We start from the raw sequence: 21,526 nt of genomic DNA on the forward strand, positions 1-21,526 counted from the left end.
AGGTTCGATTCATTTTTGCCAGCATTGTAACGAGGGGGTGGATTATAAACGCTAGGAAGTTTCTCAGTGTAGTATTTCTCTGTGAAGTTCGACACCTCCTCTAGAATGTATGCCTCTGCAATGGAAGCCTCAATTTTGGCTTTATTTCTACATTTTTTTGCGAAGAGTCTTCAGACATCTCTTGATTGGATAGCACCAACGGTTCTGCATAGGCCCCCACCATCCGTGCCTCATACGGGAGGTGCACAATCAAATGCTGCATCGGCAAAAAGAAGCCAGGTGGAAAGATCTTCTCCAACTTACAAAGCAACACGGGTGCCGCTTTTTCCAAGTCATCAATGACGGTCCGAGAGAGCTCCTTGGCACAAAGCTGGCGGAATAAGTAGCTCAACTCTGCCAGCACTTGCCAGACATGCTCTGGGACATAGCCTCGAACCATCACCGAAAGAAGCCGCTCAATCCATATATGGTAGTCATGACTCTTCATCCCGTTTACTCGAAGAGTGCCTAAGTTCACTCCCCTCTTTAGATTCGCTGCATACCCATTAGGGAACATTAGCGTCTTGATCCATTCAAGTACTTCCCTCCTTTGGTCCTTTTTTCAAGATGAAATCGGCCTTAGGCCTTCTCCAGGTCTTACCATGACTAGGAGGCTGCATCTCTTGATTTGGTCTATCGCATAATGTTGCCAGGTCCACTCTAGCCTTAGGGTTGTCCTTAGACTTTTTAGTGTCCATGAGTGTTGCCCAAAGTGCCTCGGCGACATTCTTTTCAGTGTGCATTACATCAATGTTATGTGGCATAAGAAGGTCATCGAAATAGGGGAGCCTCGTCATGCCCGAGATATGAGTCCACATATGTTGCTCACCATATCCCACAAAACCACCTTCATTAGGCATGAGAGCATCTATCTGAGCATGAACCTCGGCACCAGTCATCATCCGTGGTGCAAGGTTTGTCACTTTGACACCTTTCATAAAGTTCTTGATGTCTTGTCTGAATGGATGGTCAAGAGGTAGGAATTGACGATGTTTGTCGAACGATGAATACTTGCCACCCTTCTGTAACCAAATGAACCTCACACCTTCCTTGCATATTGGGCATGGGAACTTCCCGTGAACACACCAAGCGTAGAATATCCCATACGCTAGGAAGTCATGCAGGGAGTAGTGGTACCAAACGTGCATTTTGAAGGTTGTCTTTGTAGCTCGATCATATGTCCATACCCCTTCATCCCAAGCACAGACCAATTCATCAAACACGGGCTCCATGAACACACCCATATTACTCCCTGGGTGTCTAGGAATTATCAACAACAAGAATACGTTATGTCATTGATAGGAGACACCGGAGGGGAGATTAAGGGGGATAACGAAGATAGGCCAACATGTGTATGAGGTAGCCATCATTCCATAAGGATTGAACCCATCTGTTGCCAGCATGACACGTACATTACGAGCCTCATCGGCTTTGTCATGAAGTTTGTCATTAAAGCGGATCCAAGCTTCACCATCGAATGGGCGTACCATCTTGTCAGGATTGTACCATTTGCCATTTTTGTGCCATGTCATCTATTTCGTGGATTCCTCGATCATGTATAGCTGTTGGATCCTCGGTAGGAACAGAAGGTACCATAGGATTTTCATGAGGATCGTAAGTTGACTCTTCTGGCCATCATCAGAGTCTACCTCTAGGTACTTGGAGGATTTACACTTTGGACAGAACTTTGCATGCTCATGTTCTTTCCTAAACAGGACGTACCCCTTCGGACAAGCATGTATCTGCTCATACGTCATCTTAAGTGCTCGAAGGAGTTTATGTGACTTGTACATGCTCTTTGGCAGAATGTGGCCCTCCGGAAGTAGGGTGCCAATCACGACCAACATCTTATCGAAGCTAGGTCGACTCAAGTTTAACTCAGACTTCAACCCCATTAAGCGTCCAATGGTATCCAGTTGAGACATCGTTGACCGATCATGAAGGGGTTTCTGAGCTGAGTCCATCATGTCGTAGAACGCCTATGCGGCTGCCTCCATCTCCTCCTTCTCACGTCCCTCATCGAACTGTCCTTGGTGAAAGTCATCTAACAAGTCTGGTACCCCAACATCAGCATCAAAAGCCTCCACCCGTGGTCTCACCACCTCCTCTCTCATACGATGGACTTCATTTGTTTTTTATAGAATTTAAAAACACTTCGCATGCAAGTTCGCGGTTATGTTTCATGAATAAGATGTCTGAAATTTCGAGTCCGTTCCTGGATACAGCCTCACACTTCACTCATTAACATGACTATCATTTTTTGAATCATTAAATTCCATTATTCGTACCACGTGCAGTTCAAATTTATGTTTTTCAAAAAAATTCAAGTAAACAAAATAAAGTAACTAAATATATCAAAAAGCCACAAAAAATCCCTAAATTCTAACTAGGAGTTCCTGGTACTTTAAAAGGGCTGCATAAAAAATTTGGAGGCAAAAAAAACTTTGCCGAGTGCTAGGGCATGGCACTCGGCAAAGGGGGTCTATGACGAGTGCCAAGAACAAAGCACTCGGCAAAGAGGGTTTTGAATTTTTTTAAAAAATTCCTCTTTATCGAGTGCCTTCACAGGGGCACTCGGCAAAGACATTTCGAAAAAATAAAAATTCTTTGCCGAGCGCCATGTTAGGGGCACTCGGCAAAGTATGTTCAAAAAAAATCTTTGCCGAGTGCCAGATCTGGGACACTCGGCAAAGAATTTTTTTAAAAAAAAACCGTTGCTGAGTGCTAGGCCATGTGACACTTGGCAAAGAGGCGGTTAAAAAAATTAAAAAACCCTTTGTCGAGTGCCAGATCGGGGGCACTCGGCATAGGGGGAATGTAACCCCTCCCGGCCGGGCCGGCCACGCACCCCGCACACACGACACACGCACGCGCCACCGCCTACGTGCTCGCGCCGCCCGCGCCACTCGTGCTGCCCGCGCCCTGCCCCCGGCCACGCCCCGTGGACCGCCCGCCCCGACGCTGCTCGTGCCCGACCTCATTCCTAACTCCGACGACCCCGACTCCGACCTCGACACCGCCCGACCCCGACGCTACCCGCCCCTACCCCCGGCGCCCGTCAGGTATGCCTTCTCTCTTGTTGTTGTCGTGGTAGTGATAGTTGTAGTAGTATTAGTTGTACTAGTAGTGCTAGTGGTAGTAGAAGTATTAGAAGTAGTGGTAGTAGTAGTACAACTAGTGGTAGTAGTAGTAGTAGAATTAGTGGTAGTAGTAGTAGCAATAGTGGAAGTAGTAGTAATAGAACTAGTGGCAGTAGTAGTAGCAATAGTGGAAGTAGTAGTAGAAGTACTGGTACTACTAGGATATATTCTTCTGCATGGAATGATATCCAAACTACATGGCTTCTCTTGAGACATATGTGCTTGTCGGCCATTGTGCCATTGTTTTTTGCAGGTTTTGGAAACCTCACAGTGCAGGGAAGGTTCTGCTGATTTTTTTAAAGGGGAAATTGGCTGGCGGACACCCACAGTGGTGGTCGTTCACTGGTGGACACCCAAAGTGGAGTTGTATTCTAGAAGACACTCTAGTTTGTTGTAATTATGCCAGAGCACACCGTGGGCTGGTTTCCCCTGGTTGAGGAGAGAGAAATTTTCAGTTTGGAAATCCGGTGCCCCTGAGCCATGTTTAGGTTGTTCTTTACTATTCTGGGTACATACCCCGTGTATGCGTAGCAATTTATCCTATGGTTGAAGCGTGGGTTAGGGCTGACTGGGGCACTATGAGCTCGTGGACCTATACACTGATCTGTGGACTTGCCCCTTCAGTATCAGTGGTCTTTGTGAACCTTGTCTACAGAAGAGGAGGGACAGGGTGTGGAGCCTATGACAGGCAGGCCCCGTGGCTAGGCGTGGCCTACCCTTATTGGGTCGAGTGATGTGGCCGAGCACTGCCTTGTGCTGGTCGTCCTCATCCACTGCCTAGCTATGAGGTCAGAAAGGAGAGGAAGGGAGAGAGAGAAAGAAGAGGAGAGGGCATGGTGGCGGTGGCTCATGGCCATGGCCTCCAACGTGGTGAACGGTTGGCGGAGGGCACAGGGGACGGCGATGAAGGAGAGAGAGAGAGAGTGGAGGAAGATAGTGAGGGAGGTGGAACAGAGAGGGAGGGACATGCTGACTGTGGGGAGGTTGGCTCCGACGGCGTGGGGTGAAAGTGGAGCAGAGAGGGAGATGAGAGAGAGACGGAGAGGGCAGAGGGCTCACGGCGTTGGGCAAGGCAGAGGATGGGGAGGAGTCAGAGCAGGGCTACCGAGGGCGGCTCCGGCGCGGGTGGCGTCTGTGCTCTAGTGGTGAGCGGCGGACTGGCTTCGGTCTCCTCGTCCCCGTGTGGAGCAAAGGAAGGCAGGAGAGCGACGGAGAAGGAACAAGTTGTGATGATGCTCGGCCTCATCCACCTTCCTATAGCATATAGGAAGGACAGCGTGCTCTCGCCGCCCACCATGACAATGTCGATGGCGAAGGAGATGTTCGCGAGGGCGAGGCGTGGGGCTAGGAGCACGAGGCAGCAGACGAACATAGAGCGGAATAGCTTGCAGAGCTCGAAGAGCGTCGTGGCAGCCTCGCAGCGCTCCTATGGCCACCGCGGCGGAGGTTGCGTCAGCCCCGTCAATGCTGGGACACCACAGCTGAGAGCGCATCCATGGCGCCATTCGCCACGAGCCTCATCCCTAGCCTCTACATGCCGTAGCAGCACCGCCGCATCAGTACTTCCGCCACGAGCCTCATCCACGGCTGAGAGCGCGTCCACGGCGGAGGATTCCTATCGACTGCTCCCTGGCCAACCCCGCACAGTGCAGAGCGCCTCTGGCACCAAGGACGCTGCCTCCATCACCATGGACACCGCTGACCACCGCACTAGGACTAAGCGCTATGCGGAGCCGCCTTTTCTTCGGCCACCAATCCCGCACCGTCGAGCCGAGCCTCCACCCCGCTCCATGCTCTATCTCTCTACTTCCCTTCCCCTATCCTAATGTTGAGGCAGGAGAAACAGAGGACGCCGAGCTTGCCATCTAGTAGGACTGCTGGAGCCAACGCTGTCGGCGCCGAGACGCTGGAGGTTGTCCCCGCCCCTGACCCACCACCACTGGAGTGACCCTCGCCCTCGCCTCTGCCTACCACCGCCATGCTCTGCTTCTTCCGAGTAGGCCGGCTCCATCTTCGATTGCATACGTGACAATGCCGAGGAAGTGTTTGCCTACACAGAAGACCCATCCGTTGACTAGCCATGCGTACCACCCGACACAACCACCCAGTTCCTGCACAAGTGATTAAGAAAAAATTATTAGTTTTTTTTCATCATATCATATGAAGTAGTGGTGATAACATATAAAGTTACTTACTTTTGCCCTTCAGGGCGAATCACTGGGCGTTGGTGAGGAAGCGGAACATATGGAAGGCTCACGGGACCTCGCAAGTAGACACTCGAAGAGGAGTCGGAGGAAGTAGAACCCGTGCCTGCCGCCTCCAACTCATCGTCCTCATGCGGCCCCTCCTCCTCATCTGTCTACTGAACCAGCTCATCATTCGACTCGTCCACGGGCGCCACCTCCTCCTCCGGCTCCTCCTCACGCGGCATGGGAGGAGATGGCCCCCCTCCTGCGTCTGGCAGTCCTCCTCCTCCTATCCGGTCCCTCCACCACCTCCTGCAGCCAGCGTTGTCTTTGGTATATCGAGTTCACAGACCTATGATGGTCGCCCGCCATCTTTGTTCAATCACCTGCAACAAAAAAGAAAAACAAGATGTAATTAGAAATAGGTGAAAAAATGAACAAAACATAATTACAAAAACATAGTAATACATGTATTAGAAATATTTGCAAAAATGAACAAAAAATAATTACAAAAAATATAGTATTACATGTATTAGAAATAATCTTCATGATTGAGATTAGCTGGATCATAGGTCTCGTCATCACTATCAATATTGTCCAACTCATCAACACTATCTGAAGGAGGAATGTTGTCTTCATTGTCATTACCTAAATGTAATCGCTCAAGCATTTGTATGTCCCTCAGATTTCGCACCTCGTCTCCAGCGTCCTCGTCATCATCCCTTTCATTGTCTACTTCCATTCCTATCTCTTCGGTTAAGTCTATATCAAACCTTCCTTGTAATCCCTCTTCTTGATAGAACTCTCTATCATATGTGTTTGGGTTGAAGTTGTAATCTTCATCGTTTGGGACAGGTAGTTTACCGTGTGGCGATACCTTGTGCACAATAGACCAACCCTTAAGATGCTCGGCGTCTTTGCACGCGTATGACGTATAATAAACCTGGACGGCCTGTTGAGCCACAATGTAGACATCTTTTCCTGGATAGACAAAATCCTACCGAATCTCGACTAGCCCAAGCTTAGGGGTCCATCTCGTTACTCCCAGATGAAACCAGTGGCATTTGAATATGATAGGAGTAAGAGGTTTGGAACCATAGAATGATAGTTCGTAGATTTCTTCAATTCTTCCATAATAGTCGAGTCCATCAGTGCCGGACGTAACAACTCTGCTGTTTGTGGTTTTTTGATTGGACCGACTCTGCTCGTAGCTTGCTGTGTGAAAACGATATCCATTCATGTCATAACTGGTAAATGACTTGACCCTAACGGCACAGCCGTTTGCCAGCCTGTCTCAGCTCGTCACTTATAGACGCATCAGTTTGGGCTTTCTGTTTGAACCAACAAATGAAATCAGGGCTCCCTAGTCCCGCACCCCGTGAAAGAAGAGTATCATTTTCTTGTGGGGTAGGTTGCCTTGATCCATGCCAGGATTGATGAAGAAATTCTCTATACCAACGAGAAACAAGGGGGTTGGACGAAGAAACAAGGACATACGGCGAAATGAAACAAGTTCGTTCAGAACTTACCCAATGAACGGTTGCACCTCGACAAGGTTGGTCAACACATATAGCATGATACTACGCCACTCTTCATTTTTCAATTGCTTAGTGGTCGATGCACTTGCGCTTCCGAGTTGCCCTTGGAAAAGGCTGAGGTTCGATTCATTTTTGCCAGCATTGTAACGAGGGGGTGGATTATAAACGCTAGGAAGTTTCTCAGTGTAGTATTTCTCTGTGAAGTTCGACACCTCCTCTAGAATGTATGCCTCTGCAATGGAAGCCTCAATTTTGGCTTTATTTCTACATTTTTTTGCGAAGAGTCTTCAGACATCTCTTGATTGGATAGCACCAACGGTTCTGCATAGGCCCCCACCATCCGTGCCTCATACGGGAGGTGCACAATCAAATGCTGCATCGGCAAAAAGAAGCCAGGTGGAAAGATCTTCTCCAACTTACAAAGCAACACGGGTGCCGCTTTTTCCAAGTCATCAATGACGGTCCGAGAGAGCTCCTTGGCACAAAGCTGGCGGAATAAGTAGCTCAACTCTGCCAGCACTTGCCAGACATGCTCTGGGACATAGCCTCGAACCATCACCGAAAGAAGCCGCTCAATCCATATATGGTAGTCATGACTCTTCATCCCGTTTACTCGAAGAGTGCCTAAGTTCACTCCCCTCTTTAGATTCGCTGCATACCCATTAGGGAACATTAGCGTCTTGATCCATTCAAGTACTTCCCTCCTTTGGTCCTTTTTTCAAGATGAAATCGGCCTTAGGCCTTCTCCAGGTCTTACCATGACTAGGAGGCTGCATCTCTTGATTTGGTCTATCGCATAATGTTGCCAGGTCCACTCTAGCCTTAGGGTTGTCCTTAGACTTTTTAGTGTCCATGAGTGTTGCCCAAAGTGCCTCGGCGACATTCTTTTCAGTGTGCATTACATCAATGTTATGTGGCATAAGAAGGTCATCGAAATAGGGGAGCCTCGTCATGCCCGAGATATGAGTCCACATATGTTGCTCACCATATCCCACAAAACCACCTTCATTAGGCATGAGAGCATCTATCTGAGCATGAACCTCGGCACCAGTCATCATCCGTGGTGCAAGGTTTGTCACTTTGACACCTTTCATAAAGTTCTTGATGTCTTGTCTGAATGGATGGTCAAGAGGTAGGAATTGACGATGTTTGTCGAACGATGAATACTTGCCACCCTTCTGTAACCAAATGAACCTCACACCTTCCTTGCATATTGGGCATGGGAACTTCCCGTGAACACACCAAGCGTAGAATATCCCATACGCTAGGAAGTCATGCAGGGAGTAGTGGTACCAAACGTGCATTTTGAAGGTTGTCTTTGTAGCTCGATCATATGTCCATACCCCTTCATCCCAAGCACAGACCAATTCATCAAACACGGGCTCCATGAACACACCCATATTACTCCCTGGGTGTCTAGGAATTATCAACAACAAGAATACGTTATGTCATTGATAGGAGACACCGGAGGGGAGATTAAGGGGGATAACGAAGATAGGCCAACATGTGTATGAGGTAGCCATCATTCCATAAGGATTGAACCCATCTGTTGCCAGCATGACACGTACATTACGAGCCTCATCGGCTTTGTCATGAAGTTTGTCATTAAAGCGGATCCAAGCTTCACCATCGAATGGGCGTACCATCTTGTCAGGATTGTACCATTTGCCATTTTTGTGCCATGTCATCTATTTCGTGGATTCCTCGATCATGTATAGCTGTTGGATCCTCGGTAGGAACAGAAGGTACCATAGGATTTTCATGAGGATCGTAAGTTGACTCTTCTGGCCATCATCAGAGTCTACCTCTAGGTACTTGGAGGATTTACACTTTGGACAGAACTTTGCATGCTCATGTTCTTTCCTAAACAGGACGTACCCCTTCGGACAAGCATGTATCTGCTCATACGTCATCTTAAGTGCTCGAAGGAGTTTATGTGACTTGTACATGCTCTTTGGCAGAATGTGGCCCTCCGGAAGTAGGGTGCCAATCACGACCAACATCTTATCGAAGCTAGGTCGACTCAAGTTTAACTCAGACTTCAACCCCATTAAGCGTCCAATGGTATCCAGTTGAGACATCGTTGACCGATCATGAAGGGGTTTCTGAGCTGAGTCCATCATGTCGTAGAACGCCTATGCGGCTGCCTCCATCTCCTCCTTCTCACGTCCCTCATCGAACTGTCCTTGGTGAAAGTCATCTAACAAGTCTGGTACCCCAACATCAGCATCAAAAGCCTCCACCCGTGGTCTCACCACCTCCTCTCTCATACGATGGACTTCATTTGTTTTTTATAGAATTTAAAAACACTTCGCATGCAAGTTCGCGGTTATGTTTCATGAATAAGATGTCTGAAATTTCGAGTCCGTTCCTGGATACAGCCTCACACTTCACTCATTAACATGACTATCATTTTTTGAATCATTAAATTCCATTATTCGTACCACGTGCAGTTCAAATTTATGTTTTTCAAAAAAATTCAAGTAAACAAAATAAAGTAACTAAATATATCAAAAAGCCACAAAAAATCCCTAAATTCTAACTAGGAGTTCCTGGTACTTTAAAAGGGCTGCATAAAAAATTTGGAGGCAAAAAAAACTTTGCCGAGTGCTAGGGCATGGCACTCGGCAAAGGGGGTCTATGACGAGTGCCAAGAACAAAGCACTCGGCAAAGAGGGTTTTGAATTTTTTTAAAAAATTCCTCTTTATCGAGTGCCTTCACAGGGGCACTCGGCAAAGACATTTCGAAAAAATAAAAATTCTTTGCCGAGCGCCATGTTAGGGGCACTCGGCAAAGTATGTTCAAAAAAAATCTTTGCCGAGTGCCAGATCTGGGACACTCGGCAAAGAATTTTTTTAAAAAAAAACCGTTGCTGAGTGCTAGGCCATGTGACACTTGGCAAAGAGGCGGTTAAAAAATTAAAAAACCCTTTGTCGAGTGCCAGATCGGGGGCACTCGGCATAGGGGGAATGTAACCCCTCCCGGCCGGGCCGGCCACGCACCCCGCACACACGACACACGCACGCGCCACCGCCTACGTGCTCGCGCCGCCCGCGCCACTCGTGCTGCCCGCGCCCTGCCCCCGGCCACGCCCCGTGGACCGCCCGCCCCGACGCTGCTCGTGCCCGACCTCATTCCTAACTCCGACGACCCCGACTCCGACCTCGACACCGCCCGACCCCGACGCTACCCGCCCCTACCCCCGGCGCCCGTCAGGTATGCCTTCTCTCTTGTTGTTGTCGTGGTAGTGATAGTTGTAGTAGTATTAGTTGTACTAGTAGTGCTAGTGGTAGTAGAAGTATTAGAAGTAGTGGTAGTAGTAGTACAACTAGTGGTAGTAGTAGTAGTAGAATTAGTGGTAGTAGTAGTAGCAATAGTGGAAGTAGTAGTAATAGAACTAGTGGCAGTAGTAGTAGCAATAGTGGAAGTAGTAGTAGAAGTACTGGTACTACTAGGATATATTCTTCTGCATGGAATGATATCCAAACTACATGGCTTCTCTTGAGACATATGTGCTTGTCGGCCATTGTGCCATTGTTTTTTGCAGGTTTTGGAAACCTCACAGTGCAGGGAAGGTTCTGCTGATTTTTTTAAAGGGGAAATTGGCTGGCGGACACCCACAGTGGTGGTCGTTCACTGGTGGACACCCAAAGTGGAGTTGTATTCTAGAAGACACTCTAGTTTGTTGTAATTATGCCAGAGCACACCGTGGGCTGGTTTCCCCTGGTTGAGGAGAGAGAAATTTTCAGTTTGGAAATCCGGTGCCCCTGAGCCATGTTTAGGTTGTTCTTTACTATTCTGGGTACATACCCCGTGTATGCGTAGCAATTTATCCTATGGTTGAAGCGTGGGTTAGGGCTGACTGGGGCACTATGAGCTCGTGGACCTATACACTGATCTGTGGACTTGCCCCTTCAGTATCAGTGGTCTTTGTGAACCTTGTCTACAGAAGAGGAGGGACAGGGTGTGGAGCCTATGACAGGCAGGCCCCGTGGCTAGGCGTGGCCTACCCTTATTGGGTCGAGTGATGTGGCCGAGCACTGCCTTGTGCTGGTCGTCCTCATCCACTGCCTAGCTATGAGGTCAGAAAGGAGAGGAAGGGAGAGAGAGAAAGAAGAGGAGAGGGCATGGTGGCGGTGGCTCATGGCCATGGCTCCAACGTGGTGAACGGTTGGCGGAGGGCACAGGGGACGGCGATGAAGGAGAGAGAGAGAGAGTGGAGGAAGATAGTGAGGGAGGTGGAACAGAGAGGGAGGGACATGCTGACTGTGGGGAGGTTGGCTCCGACGGCGTGGGGTGAAAGTGGAGCAGAGAGGGAGATGAGAGAGAGACGGAGAGGGCAGAGGGCTCACGGCGTTGGGCAAGGCAGAGGATGGGGAGGAGTCAGAGCAGGGCTACCGAGGGCGGCTCCGGCGCGGGTGGCGTCTGTGCTCTAGTGGTGAGCGGCGGACTGGCTTCGGTCTCCTCGTCCCCGTGTGGAGCAAAGGAAGGCAGGAGAGCGACGGAGAAGGAACAAGTTGTGATGATGCTCGGCCTCATCCACCTTCCTATAGCATATAGGAAGGACAGCGTGCTCTCGCCGCCCACCATGACAATGTCGATGGCGAAGGAGATGTTCGCGAGGGCGAGGCGTGGGGCTAGGAGCACGAGGCAGCAGACGAACATAGAGCGGAATAGCTTGCAGAGCTCGAAGAGCGTCGTGGCAGCCTCGCAGCGCTCCTATGGCCACCGCGGCGGAGGTTGCGTCAGCCCCGTCAATGCTGGGACACCACAGCTGAGAGCGCATCCATGGCGCCATTCGCCACGAGCCTCATCCCTAGCCTCTACATGCCGTAGCAGCACCGCCGCATCAGTACTTCCGCCACGAGCCTCATCCACGGCTGAGAGCGCGTCCACGGCGGAGGATTCCTATCGACTGCTCCCTGGCCAACCCCGCACAGTGCAGAGCGCCTCTGGCACCAAGGACGCTGCCTCCATCACCATGGACACCGCTGACCACCGCACTAGGACTAAGCGCTATGCGGAGCCGCCTTTTCTTCGGCCACCAATCCCGCACCGTCGAGCCGAGCCTCCACCCCGCTCCATGCTCTATCTCTCTACTTCCCTTCCCCTATCCTAATGTTGAGGCAGGAGAAACAGAGGACGCCGAGCTTGCCATCTAGTAGGACTGCTGGAGCCAACGCTGTCGGCGCCGAGACGCTGGAGGTTGTCCCCGCCCTGACCCACCACCACTGGAGTGACCCTCGCCCTCGCCTCTGCCTACCACCGCCATGCTCTGCTTCTTCCCCTCTCTCTGCTCTCCCTCCCTTCTCTCTCTTTCTTGTCGGGTGTTGACCGAATGGGAGGAGTGGACGCACCCAATGCATCCAATACCATGTCGCCAGCCGATAGGAGCGCGACACATCGCTATTCGGGACCACATGGCATTTGTGCTCCCCAGCGCCAACTGCAATGGTAGCCTGTTCATGGCCATCTCGCTATAGGTCCAACCAGACCAGGCTCGGGTCGGTTTTAGTTGGTCCAACCAGACCCAAACGTGGCTCAGGGGCACCGGATGTCCAAACTAAAATTTTCTCTCTCCTCAACCGGTGGAAACCAGCCCGCGGTGTTGTCTGGTATAATTACAACAAACCAGAGTATCTTCTAGCATACAGCTCCACTTTGGGTGTCCACCAGCAAATGACCACCACTGTGGGTGTCCGCCAGCCAATTTCCCATTTTTTAAATGATAGTATTTTGTTCCATTTTTGTAGAGAAGAGCCCGTCGGAGCCAAGTCGGAGTTCCCATCGCCGTGCTGTCTACCTGCACCGCATCGCCTCGCCACTGCATCGACCCACCATGGCCCCGCTAGCCTGACTCCGCCACCACCCTAGGTATAATCCCTCTTTCTGTATCATGGTCGTAGATCACGTAACCTAGTTAGGTGTCTCCTGTTCGAAAGAGATACTTGTTGATGCAAAAGTGGATCTACAAACACAAAGGGCTAATACCCGAATCGATATCCAAGGCGTGCCAGTCGATTTGACCTGTTAATCGACAAGGATGAAGATACGAGCACTTTGGTCCTGACAACAGCGATACGCCCAGAAGTCACGGCCAAGAGGTACTCACGCGGAACTCGAGGATCGCCGAAGGTCGCACTGAAGCGATGCAGCTTGCCGAATCAATGAGAACTCGTAAAGAGAAAATAATGCAAATTGACGAAGTCGCCAAAAAGTAAGTAGATGCAAATGGGAGTAAAAATTGGTTTTGATATTGATTGATATATCTAATTACATTGCCTCTCACTCCATATTTATACCCTGATCTAAAGAGACACAACCAAACACAACTAGGACACCAAGCCCATATCTAAGGAAACACGTGACTCTTACATGAATCATACTCTAACAAATATAGAAAAGGAAATCAACTCCTATCTATTTCCCTGTCCGCCTCAATTATGATGGAAATCTCACCGTCCTCCTTCCCATCGGCATACCCCCTATTTCATCGGCAGTAGTCCTCAAGTCTTCCTTCATCAGCATACTCCTTGTTTCATCGACAGTAGTCCTCAAGTCTTCCTTCATTGGCATACTCCCTATTTCATCGGCAGTAGTCTTCAAGCCTCCCTTCATCGGCATCGACAATGACACCTTCAACCTCATCGGCAACGCCCGAGTCTAAATCAACCTCTCCATCGACCATCACCAGCTATCGGCAACCATCTTTACAAGCTGGCTTTCATCGGCTATCAAGTATACAGTAACTTTCCCCTTGTCGATTAGTCCACTCCGATCATTTTGACACGTGCAAAAAACGGTGTCAACACATGCCCCCCAATTTCGGAGTATAAAACCATTAATGCTCTGAAATTTACTCCAGATTACCGTAACTCATTCTCCAAGCCAAAACCTGATCTGTTATCAAATCCAATCAAATCTAATCCTGATTCACGCACTTCAGTAAATATCGCACAATCACCAACCACTCTTGCCTTGATTATGGTTAAGATACTGAAACAATAACCCATCGGCAAGATCTTAACATGATAATGCTGTCATTTTCAGAATTAAAATATTCTGTACCGATATCTCTTCCAAGTCATGATTACTTGCCATCAACCCATCTGTACAATCCCCTGATTATCGTGCGAACAGTTACCATATCCATCTGAACCACTTCGACCTACATGCGCGTGGCATAGAGATAAGTGCAAAATACCCCTACTCCAAGCGGCTTATAAATAGATTCCTCCGGAACACTCGTCTTCTACCCTCAGACTCCAATCTTTGACATTTTCTCTTTCCGGTGGCGACTCCGACGAACCACTGCACGACCTCAACCAACAAGAACCCTTCTGCAGCATTACCTCAAGTCTCCGGCTCGTGCCCTCATCTTCCTCAAGATAATGGCAATCAACTTCGACGTCCCCGCGGTTCGCTCCACTTCCATTACCTTTACTTTGATTCCCCTAGTTTTTGCAAATCCATACAGTTGGTGATTTCTTTCTTTTGTTCTCCGGATCCTTCAAACTTAGGAACTGCGCAACAAATTAGTTATTCCAACTGATCAGCCGCATGTCCAATGCCTAGGACCAATGGGCAACCCAGATCCAACCGATCTGATTAATGCAGAGGTTAACCGAATCTCCTTTAGAGCCCAAAATTTCTCTCTGAATTTATGGAAAGACACATTTCGATCTTGGCCCAAAACCACCAAAGGGTGGAAAGATTGGTACTTGAGGGTTAATAGATCGATGCAAGTATACTGGGCAGAACGAAAGTTAGACCAATGCATTAGGTTATCTATTGCTGATATGCAGAAGAATGAATCGATGATGATTGCAGCTGCTTACTTCTGGTCAGACACAACAAACACTTTTTTGTTTGGACATGGCCCAGCTACTCCTACACTTGCCGATGTCCACATGCTCACTGGCTTGGATATTTCAACTGCCGATGAAGGCTCCATTTATGGTAGAAAATCTAAATATAGGGTGAATACTCGCAACATCGGTGGTTGGACGGGATACATCCAAGAATACCAGAAGACTGGGACACTTAACCAGAGGGAACATGCCACATTCTTGAATATGTGGTTAGAAAAATTTATCTTCTGTGGTCGATCAGTAGGACCAACCAACGCCTTCCTCCCCGCAGCTGAACTTTTGGCTAATGGTGTAAGGTTTCCTCTTGGCCGATACCTTCTGAGCTCCACTTATCATCTTCTTCATCAAGTGTCTCAGAAACTTTTGCTTGGCGAACCCATCGGCAACCTAGGAGGCCCGTGGTGGTTTATCAACATGTGGCTGAATACCCATATGCACAAACGTCTGCAATGGGACTTTTTTGCTCAACAATTCCCACGAGAAATTGCTGAAGACCATGTGCTTGGGGATGATGAATCAGCAACACGCTCACCCCTCAATTTTGGTGAAGCCATAATTGTCCTTCCTGGAATAGAGGCCAATGAAGACCAGATCGGCAGATTCTTCCAGAGCCTCTACAATGGTCTTTCTCGTGATCATAGGGCCTAGGTACCTTATATTGACGAAGAAAACAGATTCCCCCTTCTTTTCAACTTTGCCGATGACACTCTGAATCAGGATAAGGAACTGATGATGGCCATCATTACTCCCAGGGTAATCCCAGTAAATACATTTGGTAGCGAGAAAAACACCAGCATTACGTATGAATTTTACAACCCATCGGCAGTATCCCGTCAATTGGCTTTTGGGCAACTGCCAATCAAACTTTGCTTTGCCGATGTGATCAAACCCAGGGAAACAATTACCTGCGGAACAGATTGGAACAAGGTAGTACAACTCTCCCTCGATGCCGATACTACAGATGTTGATATATCCACCTAGACGCTAGTATCTTTCATCACCGAGTCATATAAGCAATGGTGGCGAGAGTGGAAGGAACAGCTATTTGCATCATCTGTTCACACATATCGGCACATGATCGACCCTGAATACGCCATTCCCAATGACGCAGTAAGTTCCTTTTAGCTCCCTTCCGCTTTTTCCTTTCATATATCGGTAACTAACTCTCTTGTGATAGGTTAACAACCCAGCACCAACTATGAGCAAAAGTGGGAAACCCTTCGATCTTCGGCCTGTTTCCCCGATATCACCGATCGGCTACAACGCTCCCACCTTAGCCGCTTTGACTCACCAGAAGATCCGTACCAAGACCATCACCTCCAAGTCCAAATTGGCTACAGCCAGGGCCACTCCATCGGCTGCTGCTACAACCTTGGTCAAGGCATTCAAGGTAACAACCTTGTTTATTTCTACTCATGCCGATCACAAACTATATTAACATTAATCACCAGGGGGTAAGAGCTGCTGCTGGATCGTCATCGACAATTCCTCCGATATCAAGCACCACTTCTTTTGATGAACCTTCAGAGGTATCTTCTTAACTTTACATTTTATCTGTTAAATATCATACCTTACACTTGTTTTGCAGCAACAATTGGGTACATCGGCAAGCGTACCAGATGTCTAAGCTTCACAATCAACAAGTGCCGATGCCCTCCAGCCAATCGTTGCCGATGCCCAAGCAAAGCGCAAAGCTTTAACAGATGCTGAAGCACAGCCAAAACGATAAAGGTCCATGCCGATCCCTACATCTACCCCAATGTCATCGGTCATCATACCTCAAGAGCCAACCACCGATGAAGTCACAGAGTATATCCCATCGGCAAGCTCAACCGATCCCCCACACGACATACTCCAGGTTGCTTCCTCTAGTCAAGCACAGGAAATCGCCTTGAAATAGGTAAACCGATTAACCTAGCTGATTTACAATGCTCATACTTATCCTTAACTAACCTCCTTTCCTTTTCCTCAGGAACAAGACTCCCCAAACAGCCTATTCTCCTTCGCTATTGACGTCTCTGACGATGATGGAGAGGAAACAAGTTCTTCCCTTGCACTGGGAACAATATCGGCAGAAACTAAGTCCAGGTTGGAAGCTCTCCTGAACTTGCTACAGCAGGATACCGCCCAACTGGTAGATGACTTGGACCCCGCAAAGGCAATTTTCAAAACAATCCGTGGCCAGGTCCCTGCCGATGTTGAAGAAGTACTCTTCCTAGCAGCCCATTTAGAGAGTCGCCAACTATAATATCAACGGGCTGCTCAATGTATTGCCGATAGAGCAGCTCAGGCTCAACTCAAAGAAGAGATGCTACAACTGAAACAAATTGCCGATGAGAAGCACAAGGGCATCGGCAACTTGCAGACTTCGGGTGCTGAACTTAAGCAGAAAATCTTGGATTTATCAGCAAGGAAGATGGCTCTATTGGCTGAATTGAAGGAAGTCGATGCAGCCTTAACTCATGCTCAACAAAAAGAAAGCCAGCTACCCAATGCCATCAAAGCCCTTCAGCAAGAAAGAGATATCCAGGCTCGCAAACTTTGGCCATGAAGAAAAAACTCAAGCCTGTGGAGGGTACTGCCGATGACGATATCAAAGAAATGGAGGAAGCCGAGCAGATTCGCCTGCGTGCGATATTAGCTATCCAATCCTTGTTGAACTTGTAATCTTGTTTATTGTATCGGCACTTTATGAGACATTGACATCCTTACATAATTCTAGCCGATAGGACTGTTATCGGCACTTATACTTTTATGCATCCATCCAGATACTAGGGTAATATTTCTTTAAATATTTTCCATTTAATGCTCTAGGAAACACAACCCCTTCGAGGGTTTCTAGAATATATGCGTTACCAGAAACAGACTGATTTATCCGATATGGACCTTCCCAATTAGGAGACCACTTTCCAAACTTTGAACTTTTAGTCCCAATCGGTAAAACCAATTTCTAGACCAGATCTCCATCGGCAAACTCCTTTATCTTCACCTTCTTGTCATACCATCTGGCTACTCTTTTCTTATTTTCTTTGATGCTAACTAAAGCCCTTAACCGATGACCCGCCCCATCTTCCAACTCATCCTTCATAAGGGTATTATAATCATCGGCTGTCAGCTAATTTTGAGAACATATTCGCCTAGAGCCAATTTTAATTTCCTAAGGCAATACTGCATCGTGTCCATATACTAACTGATAAGGCGTTACTTTGGTTGCACCATGACATGACATCCGATATGACCATAAGGCTTCATTTAATACTGTATGCCACCTCCTAGGATTTTCTTCAATTTTGCGCTTAATGAGTTTGATGATCCCTTTGTTAGAAGCCTCAGCTTGACCATTAGCTTGAGCATAATATGGAGAAGAATTTAAAACTTTAATTCCCATACCTACAGCAAACTCATCAAATTCTCCTGATATAAACATAGCGCCCTGATCGGTAGTGATAGTCTGAGGAATACCAAATCGGTAGACAATATGCTCTTTCACAAAATCAATCATATTAACCGATGTCACCTTTTTTAAAGGAATTGCCTCAACCCATTTTGTGAAATAATCGGTAGCAACCAGAATAAATTTATGTCCTTTACTCGATGGCGGATAAATCTGACCAATGAGATCAATAGCCCATCCCCGGAACGGCCACGGTTTGATTATAGGGTTCATAGCCGATGCAGGTGCTCTTTGAATATTACCAAACTTTTGACACCCCTGACATCCTTTAAAATATTTAAAACAATCTTCAAGAATAGTCAGCCAATAGTACCCATTCCTTCTGATCATCCACTTCATCTTGAAAGCCGATTGATGCGCCCCACACACTCCTTCACGAATTTCACCCATCAAGCTTTTCGATTCATCACTGCTAACACATCTAAGTAAAACTCCATCTATAGTTCGATAATATAATTCATCATCGAGGAGCACATACTTAGTAGCTTGGAACCTTATACGTCTCTCAACCTTTCTATATGGATCCTTTAAATAATCGACAACCTTCTTCCTCCAGTCATCGGTATCAACTGCCGATGTTAGCACTTCCTGAATAGACTGATACCCTGAAGCATGCTGAGCTAGTCGATTAGCTTCCTCATTATGCAACCGAGAGATATGTTCAAGACAAAAATCTCTAAATCCTTTCAACAATTGCAAACATCTTTCATAATATGAAATCAAAGCTTCACTTTGGCATTCATAAATTCCAGTCAATTGATTTATAACTAGCATTGAATCACCAAAGATTTCAACAGCATCGGCACGTATCTCCTTCAGTAATTCTAACCCTTTTATCAAGGCTTGGTATTCAGCCTGATTATTTGTCGATGTAGCAACAATCGGCAATGAAAACTCATACTTCCTTCCTTGAGGTGAAATCAACACAATGCCGATACCTGCTCCTTCACCGCATGTGGAACCATCGAAGAAAAGTGTCCAAGGGGCAATCTCCAGAGAGTCCACTGTATTACAATACTGAGTAACGAAATCAGCTATAACTTGCCCCTTAACTGCCTTGGTCAATTCATAACGTAGTTTAAATTCTGATAATGCTAAAATCCACTTGCCGATTCTACCACTTAATATCGGCATTGACAGCATGTACTTGACTACGTCGTCTTTGCATATGACCGTACATTCGGCAGATAACAAATAATGTCTCAATTTGACACAAGAAAAGTATAAACATAGACATAATTTTTCGACGGCCGAATACCTTGTCTCAGCATCCACTAATCTTTTGCTCAGATAATAAATAACACGTTCTTTCCCTTCAAATTCTTGAATAAGAGCTGAACCAATAACAGTATCATCAGCTGACAAATACAACCTGAAAGGCTTCCCGTGTTGAGGTGGAACTAGCACTGGAGGATTTGTTAAATATTTCTTAATTTCATCGAGGGCTAACTGCTGCTCAGCTCCCCATACAAATTCCTGATTGGCCTTCAATTTAAGTAATGGACTGAAAGCCTTGATCTTACCCGACAGATTAGATATGAATCTTCTAATGAAATTAATCTTACCGATCAAAGATTGCAATTCAGTCTTATTGGCAGGAGCAACCACCTTGTTAATTGCATCAATAGATTTCCTACTGATTTCGATGCCCCGCTGATGCACCATAAAACCCAAGAATTGACCTGCCGATACACCAAATGCACATTTATTAGGATTCATCTTCAATCCATGCTTCCTTGTACACTCCAGTATCTTTCGTAGATCGGCTAGATGTTTTGTGATATCTCCAGACTTAATCACCACATCATCAATGTAGATCTCTACTAATATGCCGATGTATTCATGAAAAATAAAGTTCATAGCTCTCTAATAAGTAGCGCCGGCATTTTTCAAACCAAACGTCATAACTATCCACTCAAACAACCCCACATGACCTGGACATCTAAAAGCAGTCTTGGGAATATCTTCCTCAGCCATGAATATTTGATTGTAGCCTGCATTACCATCCATGAAGCTAATAATTTGATGTCCGGCTGCAGCATCAATCAACAAATCAGCAATCGGCATTGGATAGCCATCCATCGGTGTGGCTTTATTGAGATTCCTGAAATCAATACAAACATGAAGCTTTCCATTCTTCTTATAAACAGGAACCACATTAGAGATCCACTCTGCATATCGACACTGCCGAATAAACTTTGCCTCAATTAATTTAGTTATTTTGGCCTTAATATCAGGAAGTATATTAGGGTTGTATCGGCGCGCTGGCTGCTGATGTGGCCGAAATCCAGATTTGATAGGTAACCGATGTTCAACTACCGATCGGTCTAACCCAGGCATCTCAGTATAATCCCAAGCAAAACAATCTTTATACTCTTTTAACACATCAATTATTTGCTGCTTATACTTGGAATCTAACTTAGCACTAATAAAAGTAGGTCTTGGCCTATCGCCATCACCGATATCTACTTCTACTAAATCATCTGCCGATGTGAACCCTTGACCTAATTTTCCATCATCGGCAAACCTATCCATTAAAACTCTTCTTCAGAACCGACTGCTTGGATTGGTGGAATTTCATAATCAGCAACTCTAAGGAACTCTTTTTCCCAAGCTTCTCCTGATATGCATTTAGTTCGCTCATAAGTATCTGACTCTGCCGATGCGATGATATAAGAAGAATCACCAGGGACAACCTCAATCTTATCCCCAATCCACTGTACGAGGCATTGGTGCATTATAGAAGGAACACAACAATTAGCATGAATCCAATCCCTCCCTAGAAGCAGATTATATGCACCCTTGCCGTTAATAACAAAGAACGTCGTCGGCAAGGTTTTGCTGCCGATGGCCAATTCAACGCATACTGCCCCTTTAGCTGGTGACACATTGCTTTCAAAATCTTTCAGCATCATATCGGTTTTGGTCAAGTCTTGATCTCCCTTACCAAGTTTCCGATACATCACATAAGGCATAATATTAATCACAGCCCCTCCATCAATAAGTACCTTAGACACAGGCTGCCCATCAACTCTGCCCTTCACAAACAAAGCCTTAAGATGCTGTCTCTCGTCATCGGTAGGTTTCTCAAAAATAGCCATCATTGGATCTAGTGTCAACTGAGCTACTTGATCAGAGAGAACAACTTCTTCCTCATTATCAGATAGTGCCAAAAATTCCATCGGCAACATGAATACTATATTAACATCTACCGATGGACCCTTATTTTTGTGTTTTACCTACCACTGCTGATGACCGGACCTCTCATTGGAGGAATTTTCCTCTTGGTATAAATCC

This window comes from Miscanthus floridulus, chromosome 3, assembly GCF_019320115.1.
Source record: "Miscanthus floridulus cultivar M001 chromosome 3, ASM1932011v1, whole genome shotgun sequence".
Classification (NCBI taxonomy): Eukaryota; Viridiplantae; Streptophyta; class Magnoliopsida; order Poales; family Poaceae; genus Miscanthus; species Miscanthus floridulus.